This window comes from Dermacentor albipictus, chromosome 2, assembly GCF_038994185.2.
Source record: "Dermacentor albipictus isolate Rhodes 1998 colony chromosome 2, USDA_Dalb.pri_finalv2, whole genome shotgun sequence".
In the NCBI taxonomy this organism is placed as follows: Eukaryota; Metazoa; Arthropoda; class Arachnida; order Ixodida; family Ixodidae; genus Dermacentor; species Dermacentor albipictus.
This window is the reverse complement of record NC_091822.1, coordinates 39,876,420-39,893,293: the sequence shown is the minus strand read 5'-3', so window position 1 is coordinate 39,893,293 and position 16,874 is coordinate 39,876,420. Positions and strand designations below refer to the sequence as shown.

Here is a 16,874-nt window from a genome sequence, read left to right as displayed (position 1 = left end):
ACTTGCGAAGGGACGTTGCAGACAGCGAAACTTGGATTTACAAGTAGGAATGACATCACACTTGGCCGCAAGGGTTTCCTTGACCGCAAGGATTTAGTAGTCTCGCATTCCCTTTAATGGCGCAACGATTCTATGGTTATCATTTCCATTTTGACTCTGCCGCAGTGCATGTGATAAACAAACTCTATCCCAATGCTAAGGATAATTTATTCTCCTTACTACCCACAATGCAGCTGCAGGTTTGACACTGATCAACGTAGTATATTGTTAAACAAAGAATTTGTGAATTGCAATGCTTCTTACGACGGCGTAGACTGTTGCATGTTACATGTCTCGTTTACAGAAGTGGTTTTTACGTAGCACCTCTCTGGTTTTCAGCAGGGGCCATACAGTGCAAGTTTGCTGCCGCAATGCGCTGTGGATACATTTAGTTACATGAATCCGTATTACGTGTAAAAGCCAAATTATTAAAGCAGCAATAGCGCTTTCCTAGGAGCAGAAGAAACAGTTGAACCTCTAAAAAACGCAGCAAAGCTTAATTGCGTAAGGAGGTATCATATCGCTCGCTTCCATACCTAAAGCAGGACATTCGTGAGATAGCGCCGCAATGGTCGCACGTTATAATTAGGCTATCAGTTAGTCTAAGGCTTTAAGTGTAGCATTTGACTTTCACTTCACGCTTCGATGCCGATGGTGACGAGTGTTGAGCATACATAAGGGCTAAAAAATAGGAGTCTATTTATCTAATCTTGCCAAACGACGCACAGCCGGCCATTTTTTTTTAAATAGGCGGTAAAGAAGTGACTGAAGTGTACTTTACCTTTTCTCTCTGTCTCGCTGTGCAATCCAACTTCAGTTTGGACATTGCCGCAGAGCTTCTGTGCATGAGAGCCTTCGTAACCTCCAGTTAACACTCTGAGGCACAAGCCTTGCTTGCAGTAGCCTCTTACCCCGAAGAATCTTCCGGATCCAGCAAGGTACTGAAAGGAAAGCTGCATAATTCTGAAAGCTGTCCAGAAGTAACTGTGGACTAGCAAACTCAAAATAAGTGTTACTAGTCGTTCACCGCGGTTCTACAAATATTTAAGGTGCGCAAATAAAGAACATCACAAGTGTCCTTTTTTGCGGATATTTTTTTATATCTAGTAATTGCGCATTGTTGTGCTAAGCACTGAGACGACCAGTCAACTTGTACTGTTCGTCTTCTGCATTTCTCACTATTTTTCTCTTCTCCTTTCTTATGATCATCTTTAAATCATTTCATCTTTAAAAATTACTTTCCTGCACAATAAACGCAATGTGGGTAAAGCTTCAATGAGAGTAATTATGGTACAGCAGCACGGGTTATTTTCCGGTTTTGTCACAGGTATGTTCTCTGATGATGCACTTAGCCGAGCTTTCACAATAGCACAGTGGCATTCCATTTATCAGTTTTGTATAGTTTGTGTTAGTTTTGTATCAGTTTCGTGGTGTTGAATAAAAGCACTGTCGCCTAGTCATAGCTAACCACTTCTTTGTCATTTTGTTGTTGTTGTCACGGTGACCTCCTACAGGGCGCGGTATTGAGCCATAATCTCTTTAACCTAACTATGGATGGCCTTGCTGAAATATTGCCCAAGACAATTCACCTATCAATGTCCGCTGATGATAGTTGTCTTTGGTCTTCTGCGGTTACTCGTCTTCAAGTGCGCGCAAGAATTCATCGGGCAGGGATCCGAACTTGTTCTATCTCCACAAACAGGGCCTGAGTGTGTACATGCAAAAATGCACGTTAATCGCGTTTACGCGCAAACCCATTGCACCGTACCCTGTTTCTCTCAATGGCCAGGGTATCAAATATCCGGAGTATCACAACTTCTTAGGTGTGATTATTGACCGGGGCCTTCATGGAGCTTCCACTGCATCTACCTGAAGCAGCGATTAATTTCTATTGTACTATAATGAGGTTCCTGTTCGGAAAAACCTGCGGCAAGTCGGTGCGGTCCTTGATGCAGCTGTATAGAGCACTGCTTCTGGTCTTTTTATGGTACAGCTTGCGGGTTTTGACAAACACATGTACAGCAAACATTTGTACCTTTGAAAGTTTGCAATACCAGGCTCCACAGACATGTCTTGGACTACCACGATGCGCCTCGACTCACGCAACAATCATGATTGATAGAGACTACTTGGTTCCGACATGTATAACGATTGACAGCCTTAGAGCCCACATTCGCCATCTGTGTCTCGTACCCAGTCACTATATTGCTACTTTGCCAGCAAAAAGAACTCAAGCCACATTTTCCACACATCAAGTCTATCTTCCGCCGGCCTTTACACCAGCAGCAAGACCACGGTTATCCCTCTCGTGCCTACAACAGCCACAAGTGCGCCTCACAATTCCGGGAATTACGAAGAAGCCCCGTCATTCAACAGTGGCTCTACGGCAGTTCACACTGTCATTACTGAACAAGGCATATGAACAAAGGAGGCGCATTTACACCGATGGATGTTTCTCATTCACCAGCTCCACAGGCGCTGTTATCATCACCGCCTTGCTAGTTACAATTAGTTTGAAAGTGTACCACAAATTATAAAAACATCTCATGCCAACGTAGTGAGAGAGAGAGAGAAACGTTTATTATACGAAACAGTGTCCCGAGCGAGGCCGGGTATCACGCTAAGGTGGGAAGGCTCCTTAGTCCACGTAGTAAACATTTTTTTTTCATTCATATATAGATATACAGCTTAAGAAAACCAAATTACATCAAATAACCACATACCCATACAAAACGGAAAACTCAAATGGAAGATGACATTTTATTTCACACCTTTTTTGACTGAACCGAAAAAATTTCGTCAGGTAGATCATTAAAGATTTTTGACCTATAGCCACATCGTCGTGCCTCACCATACCTATTTGATGAACAAGAAATATTGAAACGCTTGTTGTGCCTCAAAACTCGAGGTGCCACATATTTCTCTCTGAATTGGTCATTCCAAAAATGACGAAGAACAGCAGCTTGCTTAAATAACGACTGAAATGAAGGAAAACATAACGCTGAAAATAAATTGTCATCTCACATGTGGCCACAGCTATAGGCAACACTTTTCAATATATTTTTTTAATAAACTGTCAATTCGCGTTCGCCATCGCAATGCGCAGATAGTGAATTAGGTGATTCCGTATCGCAATATGCTGTATGTGAGAGCATGCACTATGGTTTCCTTTACCGATAATGGCGTGAAGCCTTTTATATTAAAAAAAACAACCAAGCGACATTCCTAAGTTTGCCACACAGATAAGCCAGATGATGCTGCCACGACATGCTGCTATAAATAAGTAAACCGAGATATCTCACACAGTCTACATATGAACAGGGGTACATGTACATGAAACGCAGTGCTGGTCATGCAAGAATACTGGAATGTTTGTTGCTATGGTGTTTAAGGGACTTGTAAAGCATATTAACTGTGGATTCTTGATATTTACATGAATAAAATTTTTCGCGCACCATTGCAATACGCTATGTATTTTATTTTGCAGGGCGCCCACAGCTTTTTCATAATTTATATACTTTGTTAATATTACCGTATCGTCAGCATACTGATAGATAGTGCCTTTAGAAATTAGCAGAGGAAGATCGTTTACAAATATATTAAAAAAATATGTGACAATATCGATCCCTGAGAACACCCGCTGTAAGCCATTGCTTAATACTGAGGGTTTCCTTGTCGGCCATAACAATCTGTGACCTACCACACACGTAGTTTCGCAGCACGTTGTGAAATCGTCCTCTGAATCCTATACAAATATGGTTTCGCTTGTGGAATGTTATGATTCACTGTGTCAAAAGTTTTTGCTATGTCTAGAAATAGGGCACAGGTTAATAAGTTGTTTTCAAATGCGGAATATACTTCATCTGAGAATTCTTCTAATAAGACTGTGGTACATTGATTCGCAACGAAACCAAGCTGTCTGTGCGATAAAATTGAAAACTTCAATAAGAAAGACGCCGTGCATTCATACAGGGATTTGTCGAGTGTCTGGAAAAGTACCGGCAAAATTGAGATTGGTCTGTAGTTTTCAACCTTATCTTTCCTACCTCCCTTTTATAGTGGCTTAACTATAGCTGTATTCAGAGTCTCGGGAATTACTGCAGTGTCTAGACAGCCATCAATTAAATATAGCAAGATGTTCGAAAGCACATCAAAGTTTCTTCTCCGAGTGCTTACTGATATGCCATTTATTCCTGGTGGTTTACTTTGGCAGAAACTGAAAATAATGCTTTTCAGGTCAGGCGTTGATAAGCTAAGCGTAAATAATAATAATAATAATAATAATAATAATAATAATAATAATAATAATAATAATAATAATAATAATAATAATAATAATAGGATTTGAAGTCTGGAAGGTTCCCAGTGGAATATAATTGGCACTCTTGTGCACTGCCACGGAATAACTTAGTTTTGACCAACTGGCAAATTGTAATATGCTTAGCAGAGTTCTTGGCCTTCCAGCGCCACCAGAATGTGGCGCCAGCGGCCGCCGAGCGAGCCCACTATCGTGCGACCAATATTTGCCAGCTGTGCCATTATTGACACGTAGAGGAACCGTGTATGTCGTACATACCCAACAAATGCTGCCATCGTAGTATTTTCCGTATCTTAGGAAGCCACATCTGTGCACGCAACTTTTCAGAGGCCTTTCCTGCAAAGAAAATGAGAAAGCGCAGGAGAAAAGAAGCGTAATTCAGTTAGCGGAAGTTGATAACTTGTATTGAGAGCCTGTTGCGGAAATTTAACACGTTAAATATACACTATACATTATAAAAGGACGATTCCGAAATCAGCATACCTTTTTAAAGGTACTTGTTAGGGAAACCACCAACTGCCTTTCGCGGCGTTGGAACTGCGTTCTCCCAACAATTTCGTGATACGTTTAATTATTCTCTTTGTAAAAACTAAAGAAACTAGAATTCAGTATTTAGATATTATTATAAATATCGAACGCTAAGTAGGCTGGAGCATATATTCGACAGCCAAAACGCTTTGCTCACGCACACTGTGGGAACCGGTGTAAAGAAAGCTTTGCTGAACCGACAATAAAAACTGTGCCTCACGAAAAGAAACATGCAGCGGATTTCGACGACGAACGCGTCTTTGTAGGGCCATTATCCATGTCGGCGTACCTTGTGGAGCAAACGTAAGTTTTGTTTCGGGACGATGTTCTTAAGCGATCGCTTTGCGTGCTTCTGCCACCTCTGTAAGCACTCTCCGACTAAGGCTTGCCAAGTTGATTAGTTCCGTTTTATTGCGACATCAACTATATGGACACTCCATGCGCATTTCTGCCGTCAGCGTCGCTGTGAGGTTCCGTATGAGTGAAAGCATATCAGGGTGAGCCGGCGAATGCGGTTCAATCTCGCGTGAGTGAGCGATGAACGCGGCCCGGATACGTGCCCTCTCCTGTCGGGCGTGAGGCAGGGAGGTCAGGCGAGGGAGGAGGGGCATTCTTCTCCGGCGGCTGCTGGTGTGCCTCGTCACTGCTTCGCATACAGAGTGGAGACAACCACGGCATCAACAAAGGCGTTGACCACGCATATCGCGGGTGCCGTAGTAGACTCCGTTGGCGGACGCCGTAGGAACGCGTTGTCGGCGCTCGTGTGTCATCAATGCAATCTGCGACGTGGCCGAAGTGCGCGCCCGCGCGGGCTTCATCTTCAAAACTTAGGACGAAAACTTTGTCGCCGGCGTTCAGCTCCCGAGGACGGCTCTTTCCGTCGTAGCGGACCTTCGGGCTGTTTTAGAGCGCAGCTCTTTGGCGTCCGTTCCTGGGTTTCGCGTCGTCGTCGTCGTCGGCGTTGTCGTCGTCGTCGTCGTCGGCGTTGTCGTCGGCCTCGTAACCAGCTCGCCGACGAATCTGCTGCTCCGCCGCCGCGCATGCGCGCTGTCGGCTCTCCGGGCGAGGGAGGATGATGGAAGGGAGGAGGAGAGACTGTGGAGGAGGGCTGGCTACACAAATGGCTCTTTGGCGTCCGTTCCTGGGTTTCGCGTCGTCGTCGGCGTTATCGTCGGCCTCGTAACCAGCTCCGCCCCCCTTTCATCCCCCCAGCGCTAGCAGCGACCGACTGATACCGCTTTCGTGAGTCCGCTACCGCACTCACGAAAGACGTCGTGCACTTCCTGCAACTCGCATTAACCGTCCATCGATCCACACCGATGTTAGTAGTGGGGCACTTTAATGTTGACATAAAGACAAACAGCAATTTCCTAACACTTATGCGGGAGAAGATCCCGTTCCTCTCGCTCGTAACGCGTCCCACGGCTGTGACAACCTCGCGAGGCACTTGTATAGATCTCGTCTTTGAGAATCAAGCATTGGTGTACCAAGTCGAACATATATCAGTCTATTTCTCCGACCACAAAGCTTCCTTCATGACTGTCAAGAACTGTTAGTGGAGTCTTTGTTAAAGGAATACGTGTGAAAAATAAAAAAAAATTCTGTGATAGCGCATACATGTGTTGCTCGATTTCTTTGCCTCAATCTATCGAAAAGGTGAAACAGCTTATTTGCTGCGCTCAAATTTCGCATTAGGAAGTAACGTAATCGTCGGTAATTTTTTTGACGTTTCTCAACTCTTCGTGTGGTGTTTTGCAGGTCTTCTCAAGGCGATTACGTAAGTCTACAACATATTTGTAAGTAGTTTTTGTTTCTATGTCAAGGGGCATATCTTTTGTCCATAGTTCTTTCAACACTGCACTAAGAAAAAAATGATTAAAAGGGCTAGGGAGGTTAGTCTTTTTGGGGACTAACAGACATGCGATGAACTGTTACTCCGCATGCGCTTACTCATTCGAGGACAAACAGTTGCCCTTTTCCGATGCTCCTCTAAGTAGTAGCGATAATTCTTTCCGATGTTCCGCTAAGGTTGTATTAATGAAATTAGGCATTTATACCCTGAATTAAAATTCACTTTGCTGAAAAAAAACAAGCGTGTCCGAAAGTAAGATTCAACTCAAGTCCTATCGCTCACAAGTCAGGCACTCTATCCCTTCAGCACGGTGGTTGGTTGACAGGACCGGATATTGAGACAAGGTTAAGCATCGTAACGCAAGTGCGGCAACATAAAAGCGACTCGGCATTTTGTGCATGCTATGGAGTGAGACTCTGACGTTGAGTGTACTTGCAACCATAGGCGACTGCAAAATCAGCCCGAGTGTTCTTAGGGTGACATAAACTAAGCCACAAAGCGACGTATACGTGTAGCACCCCAAACGGGGCACCCAAGACGACAGAGAAGGCCAATTTCTCAGTCGCTTAGCGTGTCCCGTTTGAGCTACATATCGCTTCAGTTAAGTTCGTAACCTCCTTGGAACGAAAGGAACTTAAGTACTAGTGACCAAGAAAATCTAGCCGTCTCTCAATGACTGGCGCGTTTAATGTGTATCGCTCACTTATGGTTTGCGCACTAATTAAGGGCATGGCTCTTCACATTCCAGCTTTTAAATTTCACGCAGTTTTCTCAAGAAGAGGCAAGGTGCTGCTTTGCATGTAGTTCAATAGACAGTGCATGAACTTCGAACTATTCACGATTTATTGACAATACCGTTCTCGCCGCATCGCTCCATGACACGGATGAAAACAGCGAAGTGCGTGCGGAGTAACTGTTGTCGTTTGTGCTCCCGTTGTTCTCTTTCTCACCAGGGGCTAAACACTTTCTCTCCGAAATTTGCACACGGCACGCACATTCATGCAGTTAGTCCTTTGAGGGACGAAAGCGCCCTTTTTAGGACTAACGGCCCAGTTACTCTCGTTTTCAACGGAATTTTTCTTAGAGTGCGTCATAGTACCTCGGACATGGCGGCCATATAAGAACTCGAAGGGCGAGAATCCTAAGTTCTCTTGTGGAACCTCCCAATGTGCAAAAAGAAGAGGAACCCCACAGAGCATTCATTTCAGTGTCGCATTGAATCTCTCAACGAGTCCATTGCACATAGAATGATTGGGGTTGTAGCAAGCTGATGAATGCAGAGTAAGCGGCCAATCTCTACCAATAATTCTGAGGTAAATGTTCGGCCCTGGTCACTCAATATTTCACGAGGTAAGCCAACGCAATGAGTCCCTTGCTCCACGATTTACCGGTCTCTGAACTTTGCAAGAGGCGCCCGCCCAGCTAAGCCTCGGGTACGGCCTAACCGAAGGCCCTGACCCAGTTCGGCGCACCAATGCCCAGCAATGATGGGACCGAGATGAATCTTGACCACGCACAAATCTCACTTCCTGATGAACCTGCCGTCGGAGACTGGCTCACTGTTAAGTACGGTCGGAAAAAAACATCGACTGCTACCAATGCACCCTTCCAACCCCGACTCTCACCGTTGCCCGAAACGACCTCAATGTAATCATCCGCCTCCGAGAGGGACTCAAGGTTGCCACCTAGACCACGCCTCAGGTTGCTGAAGGCATCAAGCTGGCATGTCAACGCCCCACCACTGAGCACTTACGGACCCGCACTGTAAGAATTGACCCAGTACAAAACGTCGCTATTGCTAGCACACCAAATGAAGAGCTAGCTATGAGCATCCCTCACGTCACTACAATTCACCTGGGCGGTCGAGAATTCGCAGTCACGGCATACGTGGCGGCGCCCGACAGCTCCGTCAAAGGGGTCATTGACGGCATTCCAGCAGGAACTCCCACAGAAGTCCTTCTTAACAGGCTCTATGCACCTGGCCGAGAAATATTACACGTCCGTATGCTCGGACAAACCGCTGCGGCAGTGATCACTTTCACTGGCAAGGCTGTACCCTTCTACATGCGATACTACAGCGGTGAAATGCGATGCAAACCATACCGACCAACCACGCATTTCTGCCGCATCTGCCACAAGTCAACCACCGGACCGATGTATGCCCAACTCCAAAAGCAAACGTATGGCCCCAGTGTGGTACACGGAACTCCACTCAAGACCACCCTTGCAACCCCCGGTTCGCCTTACGCCAGGGGCCTCTTCCTACGGCTTCCAAGGAGTGCCCTGATCTACTGAAGAAGGCATCCTCAGCATCCCAAAGTACCAGCCGCCGGGACTACTCACCATCCAAGTCTCGGTCATGTACAGAGCAGCAACGCAAGCGTTCCCGCTCCAGGTCTCGCTCCTGCTTGCCGAACCAACAAGGAGTGACCCAGAACCTCAGCGGACCTGCTGTGCTGGGATCACAAGTGCTGAGCTGGTCAGCACGGCTTTTCCCCTCTCATATAGTCCACCAAGATAACACCCTCTCATCACGTCTACACACACCACCCACTCCACATAATTCCTTACCCATACACAATACTGATATTCAACTGCAAATTCTAGCTGAATTACAGGCTATCAGAGAAGAAAACAAACGCCCTCATGAAGAAAACAACAAACTTCGCACGCACATTGCAGAACTATACGCCAATCCTACGGCCACTCAGCATTCCACACCAATAACCGCACCCTCAATGCCGTCATCTTCGCAACGTTCTCAACCCATTATTCTCGCGGAATCAGCAAAACCAAGAGAAATCGCACAAGTCGAGGAGAAAGTCAATGTATTGCAATAGCAGCTTCTAGCAATGCAACAAAGCATCCAGCAACTGGCAAGTGTAATTGAAGAAACGCGACTCGCAAAAGATCAGCGACGCAAGCAAGTGAGAGCACTTGCACAACAGGAAGTAGAGCATGGACACCCTGCCAATCCACCCGTAAGCCATGATGAATAGCAAGACCAACCACAGGAATGAAAACCCGCTCCTAATCGTGCAATGGAATTGTCGCAGCTACAAACGCAAGCAAGGATCATTGAGACTGTATATAAGTAATGCCAAAACGACACCAAGCGTAATCGCAATGCAGGAAACAGGCACACATCCAGCTTAAACTGGCTACAACACACATACCACCACGCCTGAAAGCCGCGTGGCCACACTTACAGTTAAAACGCTCACAACCACACAACACACAATAGACGGCAGTGACGTCGATCATAACCTAATATAGATCCTACCGCTCCAACGAGGCCGAAAAAGCCTTCTCATACTGAATATCTACAGCCCACCCAAGCAGAAGCAGGCCAAGTTCGACTACTTGATCACTAAAGCGATTGGCATAGCCGAAAACAATAGTCTGCTGATGGTAGGCGACTTCAACGCGGCTCACCAGGCATGGAGCAACACGACAGCCACATCAAAAGGCACTGCACTTCAGTACACGATACAGCAGCATCGTCTCACTATCCTCACCAACCCTGCTTGCCCCACACGTCTAGGAAACAGCGTCTCCCGAGATACATGCCCGGACCTCACCCTCACTAAAGGGAAACAACAAGCTACCTGGCACAACACGGATAAAACTCTGGGCAGGGACCAGTGCATACTTGCCACCACATTGAACGCTACGCATGCACGCCCCCCGATAAAAAAGACAACACTCACAGTTTGGACACCTTTTCGCAAAGAGCGAGCGGATGACTCCTCAACGGGCATTACGGATCTCGAGTAGTGGGCACGAGAGCTCCAACAAGACGTAAGCAGACATTAAAACCAGATCACACTCACCACAGACATACCGACCGCCGCACCTTCTTCACCTGTGGGAAGCCCGTCGAGGCGTTGTTAGGAGATGGAAGTGCCAAAAACATAATCGTAAACTGAAACTACGTATAGCGAAACTCACGGCAACCGCGGAATATTATACTGGGGAGCTCACCCGTCACAAATGGCGATAATGATGCAACAAGTTGCAGGGAAATCTTAGCACGGCCAAACCATGGTCGCTGCTACGCCATCTTCTTGACCCCACACAAAGCAAGGCAGTCAGCCAGCAAACAATCCAACTTATCCTCCACAACCATCAGGGTTCTGATGACGAAAACCTGGAGGAACTGCGGGCGCGGTACATAGGCGATTTCGAACCCGCACAAGGACAACCTCCAACGTATAGCGGGAGCGAGGATTTCAACCTCGACAAGCCGATCACTATCACTGAGGTGCAACAAGCACTCCGTGCACTCACACAAAACACCACCCCAGGCAAGGACAAAATAAATAACAAACTCCTGCGAAATCTGGAGGATGGCGCCATTCAATCTGTTACTGACCTCTTAATCATCATTGGGAAGCGGGTACGATACAAGCAGACTGGAAGCACGTGGACATCATACTCATTCCTAAGCCAGGCAAGCTCTCCAGCTTAGAAAATGTGAGACCGATATCACTGACTTCATGCCTAGGCAAGCTTCTGGAACATCTCATTCTGAACTGACTTGAACCTTACCTAGAATCCAGCGGTCTCTTTCCCGATACAATGTTCGCATTCTGGCCCCACCTTTCTACCCACGACATCCTTCTTCAGCTAAGGGAACAAGTCCTTCAACACATCTCACCACACAACACCGGAGCGATTCTAGCACTCGATCTCCAAGGTGCTTTCGACAATGTGGCTCACCAAACCATCCTTAAATATCTAAGTCTCACGAACTGTGATCGTAAAACCTACAATTACATACGCGCCTTTCTAATCAACCGCACGGCCACAATAGGCATTGGCTCACTCAGAACTCCGACGTTACCTACAACCCGCAACAAAGGAATCGCACAAGGTGCTGTTCTGTCACCCACCCTTCTCAAAATTCCTATGATGAAATTACCTGACAAACTCAACGCAATACCAGAAATCAGGCATGGAATATACGCCGATGATATTCCTAACTTCACCACCACTGGTGCAGAAGGAGTGAAACAAGACGCCTTTCAGCAAGTGATCGACGTCGTCCAGCAATATGAAAAAACAAACGGTCTTCGGTGTTCCCCCGAGAAGTCGGAACTATTGGTCGTTCGACAGAAATCACGAAGAAAACCCAATGAAATACCCTCCATCACACTTACCCTCGACGAAAAACAGTAAACCGCGTCCGCATTCTCGGCCTCCACTTACAACACGACTGTGGAGGCGAATACACCATCGAACGTGTCAGGCAGACCACCTTCTCAGTCATGCGAATGGTCAGCCGCATCACCACCAAACAATACGGACTGAAAGAAGACGACATAACACAACTCGTTCAGGCCCTGATAATCAGCCGCATTGCCTACGCTGCCCCGTACTTACCCCTCACTCCCAAGGAGATAGATCAATTAGATGTACTTCTTCGGAAAGCATACAAGCAAGCACTCGGCCTACCACCGACAACAGTGACACTCAAGCTTGAAGCCCTTGGAGTCCATAATGCAATACAATAAGAGAAATTATAGACGCCCACCTCAAAAGCCAATGAGAACGCCTAGCCCTGACACCAACAGGAAGAACAGTCCCAGCGCGCCTAGGCTACCCCCTACACGACAAAGGCCTCGAAAAAGCAATCGATCTGGTCCCCAACTTCCGGGAGCAGATAAAGTTAGCCCCTATCCCCAGACGCAGGCACCAGGAACATCATGCCGGTCGTCGCCAAGCACGTCCAAAGACTTTAGAGAAAAAATATGGAAGTCTCCCCACCACACTATACACAGATACCGTGCAGTACCCCCAAAAAGAAGCCATGATGGCCAGCGTTGTCGACCATAGCCTTCGAGGTGGTGTCGATGACGGTCCGCACTGCCAGCGCCCTCGTAGCGGAGGAGACAGCCATCGCCTTGGCCATCCCCTCTAGTCTGACCAACGAGTACATAACAATTAATACCGACTCCCAGGCAGCTTGCCGTAGCTACGCGAGAGGCAGAATATCTTCGATCGCCCACTGACTCCTCAAGCAAGCCTCGACGTTGAATTAGTGTGAACTCCAGGACACGAGTCCTTCCGTGGAAATCAGCGTGCGCACGCTGTAGCCCGAGCTCATGCCTCCCGGGCGCCACAAGAGAGGGGTACGGCCCCTTCTATGGAGCCCATACCTTTACAATACAACGCCATACTACAACACCACAGACTGAACAGATGACAATACCCATCTCCACACAAGACCCTCTCACGTGATGACTCCGTAACATGGCGATAATTACAAACCAATAGATATCCCCATTTAAGCAGACTACACGCAATACACCCTACACTATACTCATACTAATGTCCCCTTTGTAACGACTACGGTTCCCTGTATCACACCGCATGGGCGTGCCGCAACGTCAAGGCAGCCCCGCAAATACCCAACCCCACACCCGAGCAATGGGAGGCCGTGCTGACCAGCTGGGACCCTCGTAACCAGCAACAACCGGTATGGCGGGCACGGCAGACAGCAAGAGCCGCAGAGCCCTGGACTAAGGGCGCCTCCCGCACAAGCAGAAAGACAACTGCTTGTCCTTTCTTTTTTAAATAAGTGTTTCTCCACCTCTTCCTCTTCCAACGCTGGGGAACATTTCGAGCAGCGCTTCAGCTACCACTTTGGTTTCTATTGTTGGCAAATCTACAGCATCAGCATACCATGCAGCAAAATGCACCATCGTGAGAATATATTTGTTCCCGCTCTGAGAACAAGGCTTCAACGACCCCATGACATGGATTCCAACTCTTTGGAACAGGGTCTCAATAATAGGCATGTGGCCCAGAGGGGCCCATGGGACAAGGTGTTCTGGAATAGTTCTCTGACATATATCGCAGAACTTGACAAACCTCCTTATGTCTTCACTGATACCTGGCCAGTAGAACTCGGCGGTCACTTTCTTTGCCTGTAGTCCTTTTAATTCCCTGGTGACCCGCAAGGAGACCATGTCCTAGCTTCAGCACTGTCGATATATAGGGTCTCGGTACCACCAGCTATTTTGCTTCTTTTGCAGATGGAAATTTATGTTTTCTGTAACGCACATTGTTTTCGACTATATATTCGGACTCATGTCCAGCATGGGAGGCAAACCGTTTTCCCAATCCGTCAATGCACTTTCGAAGCGTAACATCTTGCATGCGGTGTTCGATAAACTTTTTTCGTTCCGGTTGGCTCATATTTGCAAAAGGCACAGCAAAGAGATCTTTCATTCCCTCTGGCTGTACTCCACAGGCCACTTGAGAAGGCTGATAAGGCATACAGGTTTCTCTTGACTGACAGGCTTCATCTTCAGACTTGAGAGGTTCTTGTGCCTCCTCCTTTTCCCTGACCGACAGTTCTTTATGTAGAAAATTGGGACTTCCCTCACAGAACGGCTGCCTTCCAATCCAGTTGTCTATCAGAGATACCCCTTCGATGTTTGCAAGGACGGGATCCCACAAGGGGTTATTCCTACATTTGGCAAATACATTTCCTGAGAAGAACGGTGTATCGATCTCAATTGCAGCCTCTGGAACGTATTGCATGGTTCTGTCCAGCAGGAACACAGGATTGCACTTACGAGTAAAATTTTCACTTGGTACAAGACCTTTGCGGACTATCACCGTGTTGCAGACTGTATCTCGAAGAACACTAATGAGTCTATCTCCCATTCGTCCCCTCCTCACCGGTAAGTTACCGATAGATGTGGCATGTTTCCCGAATGCTGCATTCACGAGCGGAATTTTTTCTCCCGTTTCCAGCGCGACAAATGCTTCCCCATCTTGAGGGTTTATGACGCAGGAGGCTTGAGCGGCCCCGCTTCTGGTCTGCGGACAGTTGTCAGTACGGCGGCGAAATCGTCCACTTTTTTTTACACAGGTCGATTAAGTATTTTGTTTGGTATATGGACGGCAATCCGCCGCACTATGTCCTAGTATGTCGCACAAGTACCATTTCTTTGTACACAGAAATCCGAACTTCCATCCGGAAGGTTTACCTTCTCTGTCGGTACAGACCTTCTCATCGGTGCCGGAAGCTTGCCTAGGATCTAGGGATTTTTGTCCGTGTGTGTCTAGGCAATTATCTCTTGTAGCTACTACTTCTTTAAGCGAAAAACATTTCCTTTCTTTGATGACAACAACGAGACCCTTGTGGCAGCGATTCATGTACTGCTCTATTATAATCTTCTCTCTCAGAGCCTCGAATGACATCTCAATTTTGGTTGTTTCAATCCACCTGTCGAAATATCCTGAGAGCCTTGCTGCAAGCTGGCGGGCTGTTTCTCTATCTTGCGGCATAACTCCTCTAAACCTCTCACGGTAGCCATCACTAGTCTAACAACGATACTCCTGTAGAAGGCTCATTTTCAGCTTTTCATAATCTAAGGACTCCTCTGGGGACATTCGGCCTATAATAGTTGAAGCGCTCCCCGAAAGGCAAATACTAAAAGCAGAAGCCCAGTTCTCTTTAGGCCACGCCTGAGCGGTAGCGACACGCTCGAATCTTTGAACCTAGGCGGCTAAGTCATCCCTTTTTTCAATAAAGAGTGGAATAAGCTTGTGAGGGGTGATTAAGTTTTTGGGCGGAGCTGCCACCTGTTCCTCAGCCATGGCAGCTGCACAGGACGGAGGTAGTAGCACGCGAAGCTTTTCAAGGTGCAACTTTTCCTGTAAAACCTCGCGCTCGAAGTCGACCTACGGTTATCGCCTTCAAGTGCCTGCGCTCTCTCGTCACGTGCTTTCTTTGCTTCCTCCTAGGCCCATACTCTAAGCTCTGCGCCTTTCAAACCAAGCGTTTCACCCACTGTAATTAATTTATCCATGCCCTTTTTCTCTGCAGCACTCAGCTGCTATCCCTGACTCTGCTGCTCCGACTTTCTTAATAACTCAGAAAGCCTCCGTCGCGGACGCCATTGTTAAGATGTGGTTCTGGGAGCAGGTTTAACATTCTGGGTGTCAGTGATGCCTCCGAGGGCAGCAAGGAACGAACGGCAACAATCGCCGCACACAAGAGCTTATTAAAACATCCAAACAAAAAGTACAGGTACAGGGCATGGGTCAAGCAAGATCAGCGTCCCTATACAGCGTTCATCGCCTCTACCTCCACGCACTCACACTTCGGGGTTGCATCGCTCGGACGCTGACTGCTTCCCTAACGGTGACGTCCGACACAAGCCAACGCATCTTCCTGGCTCCTCTTTTCATCTCCGTCTCCCTGCCGACGGTGTCTCTTCGCCTTCTCTAGGCTGCCTTAGCCACGCGTTTTTAGCAGATTCGCTGAGCGCTGTGTTCATGTACTTGCCGATTCGTCAGCGTTTTGCTTCTTTATTTCTCCTCACTGCACGTGCGACCCTGGCCATTTCGCGCTTCCACGCTCGAGCGCGTGCAAAACCACGCGGAAGGTTCACTCTCGGGGGTATGCCGTGACACTGGGTCCAGTTTTTGGCGCCGACTCGGCAGGTGCGCTACCTATTTCACCACAGTAGGAAACCAGAAGCTGGCATAGAGCTGCTGCTTGTTAAGAGAATAGGTCTGCAGTAATTATGCAAATAAATTTGCGTATAGACAAATTGTATCCGGCGGGCAAGCTGAATGATCAAATCAGTTGTGTACTGAAAAAGTCGTGACATGGGCATCTGCTATAGCACGCGGCCTGGCAAACGGTATGCCTTAAAGCAGAACTTGCTTTGGTAGGACACAATATCCATTGATGTTCTAATTGCTTTTTTTTGTTTAAATGCGTAAAGGAGCGTTTTCTTTAAAAAAAGTTGTAACTGGAATGCTAGCGAATTTCATCGGGCACTGAAAATTCTATCTTGAAAATGGTTCGCTCCTTAGAATTCATTCCAAGAGAATACCCCTTTTGAACTCACTATCTTTAATCTGTAAACTTAATTATGAGTTGTCAATTGATTTTATGAGAAGTTAATTGGCGGAATTGTGCTAATTAGTCAAATGAGCATTTCGTTTCTTCGTTGAAGTAACGGCCACCTCACCAAGTAATTTCGACGAAGGGCTAGAATTGTGCTATCTGCCACAGGATTCTTTTTAAATTTCTTTTGCAGCCCCCTAAAAATATTCTATATGTCGGCACGACAGTGAAACTCACATAGAAGCTCATAGGTCCTGCAA

General features: G+C 47.0%; 1 long non-coding RNA gene across 2 annotated transcripts in view; it reads right to left on the bottom strand.

Moving 5' to 3' along the window:
* The window catches only part of LOC135918263 (uncharacterized), a 75,793-nt gene that overhangs the window by 46,812 nt on the left and 12,107 nt on the right, over positions 1–16,874 (bottom strand). For both annotated transcript variants that reach the window (XR_011511713.1, XR_011511714.1), the window contains exons 3-4: positions 4,616–4,693; positions 821–980 (exon numbers count right to left, since the gene is read on the bottom strand). This is a non-coding gene — a long non-coding RNA (uncharacterized lncRNA). The remainder of the gene's footprint in view (positions 1–820; positions 981–4,615; positions 4,694–16,874) is intronic.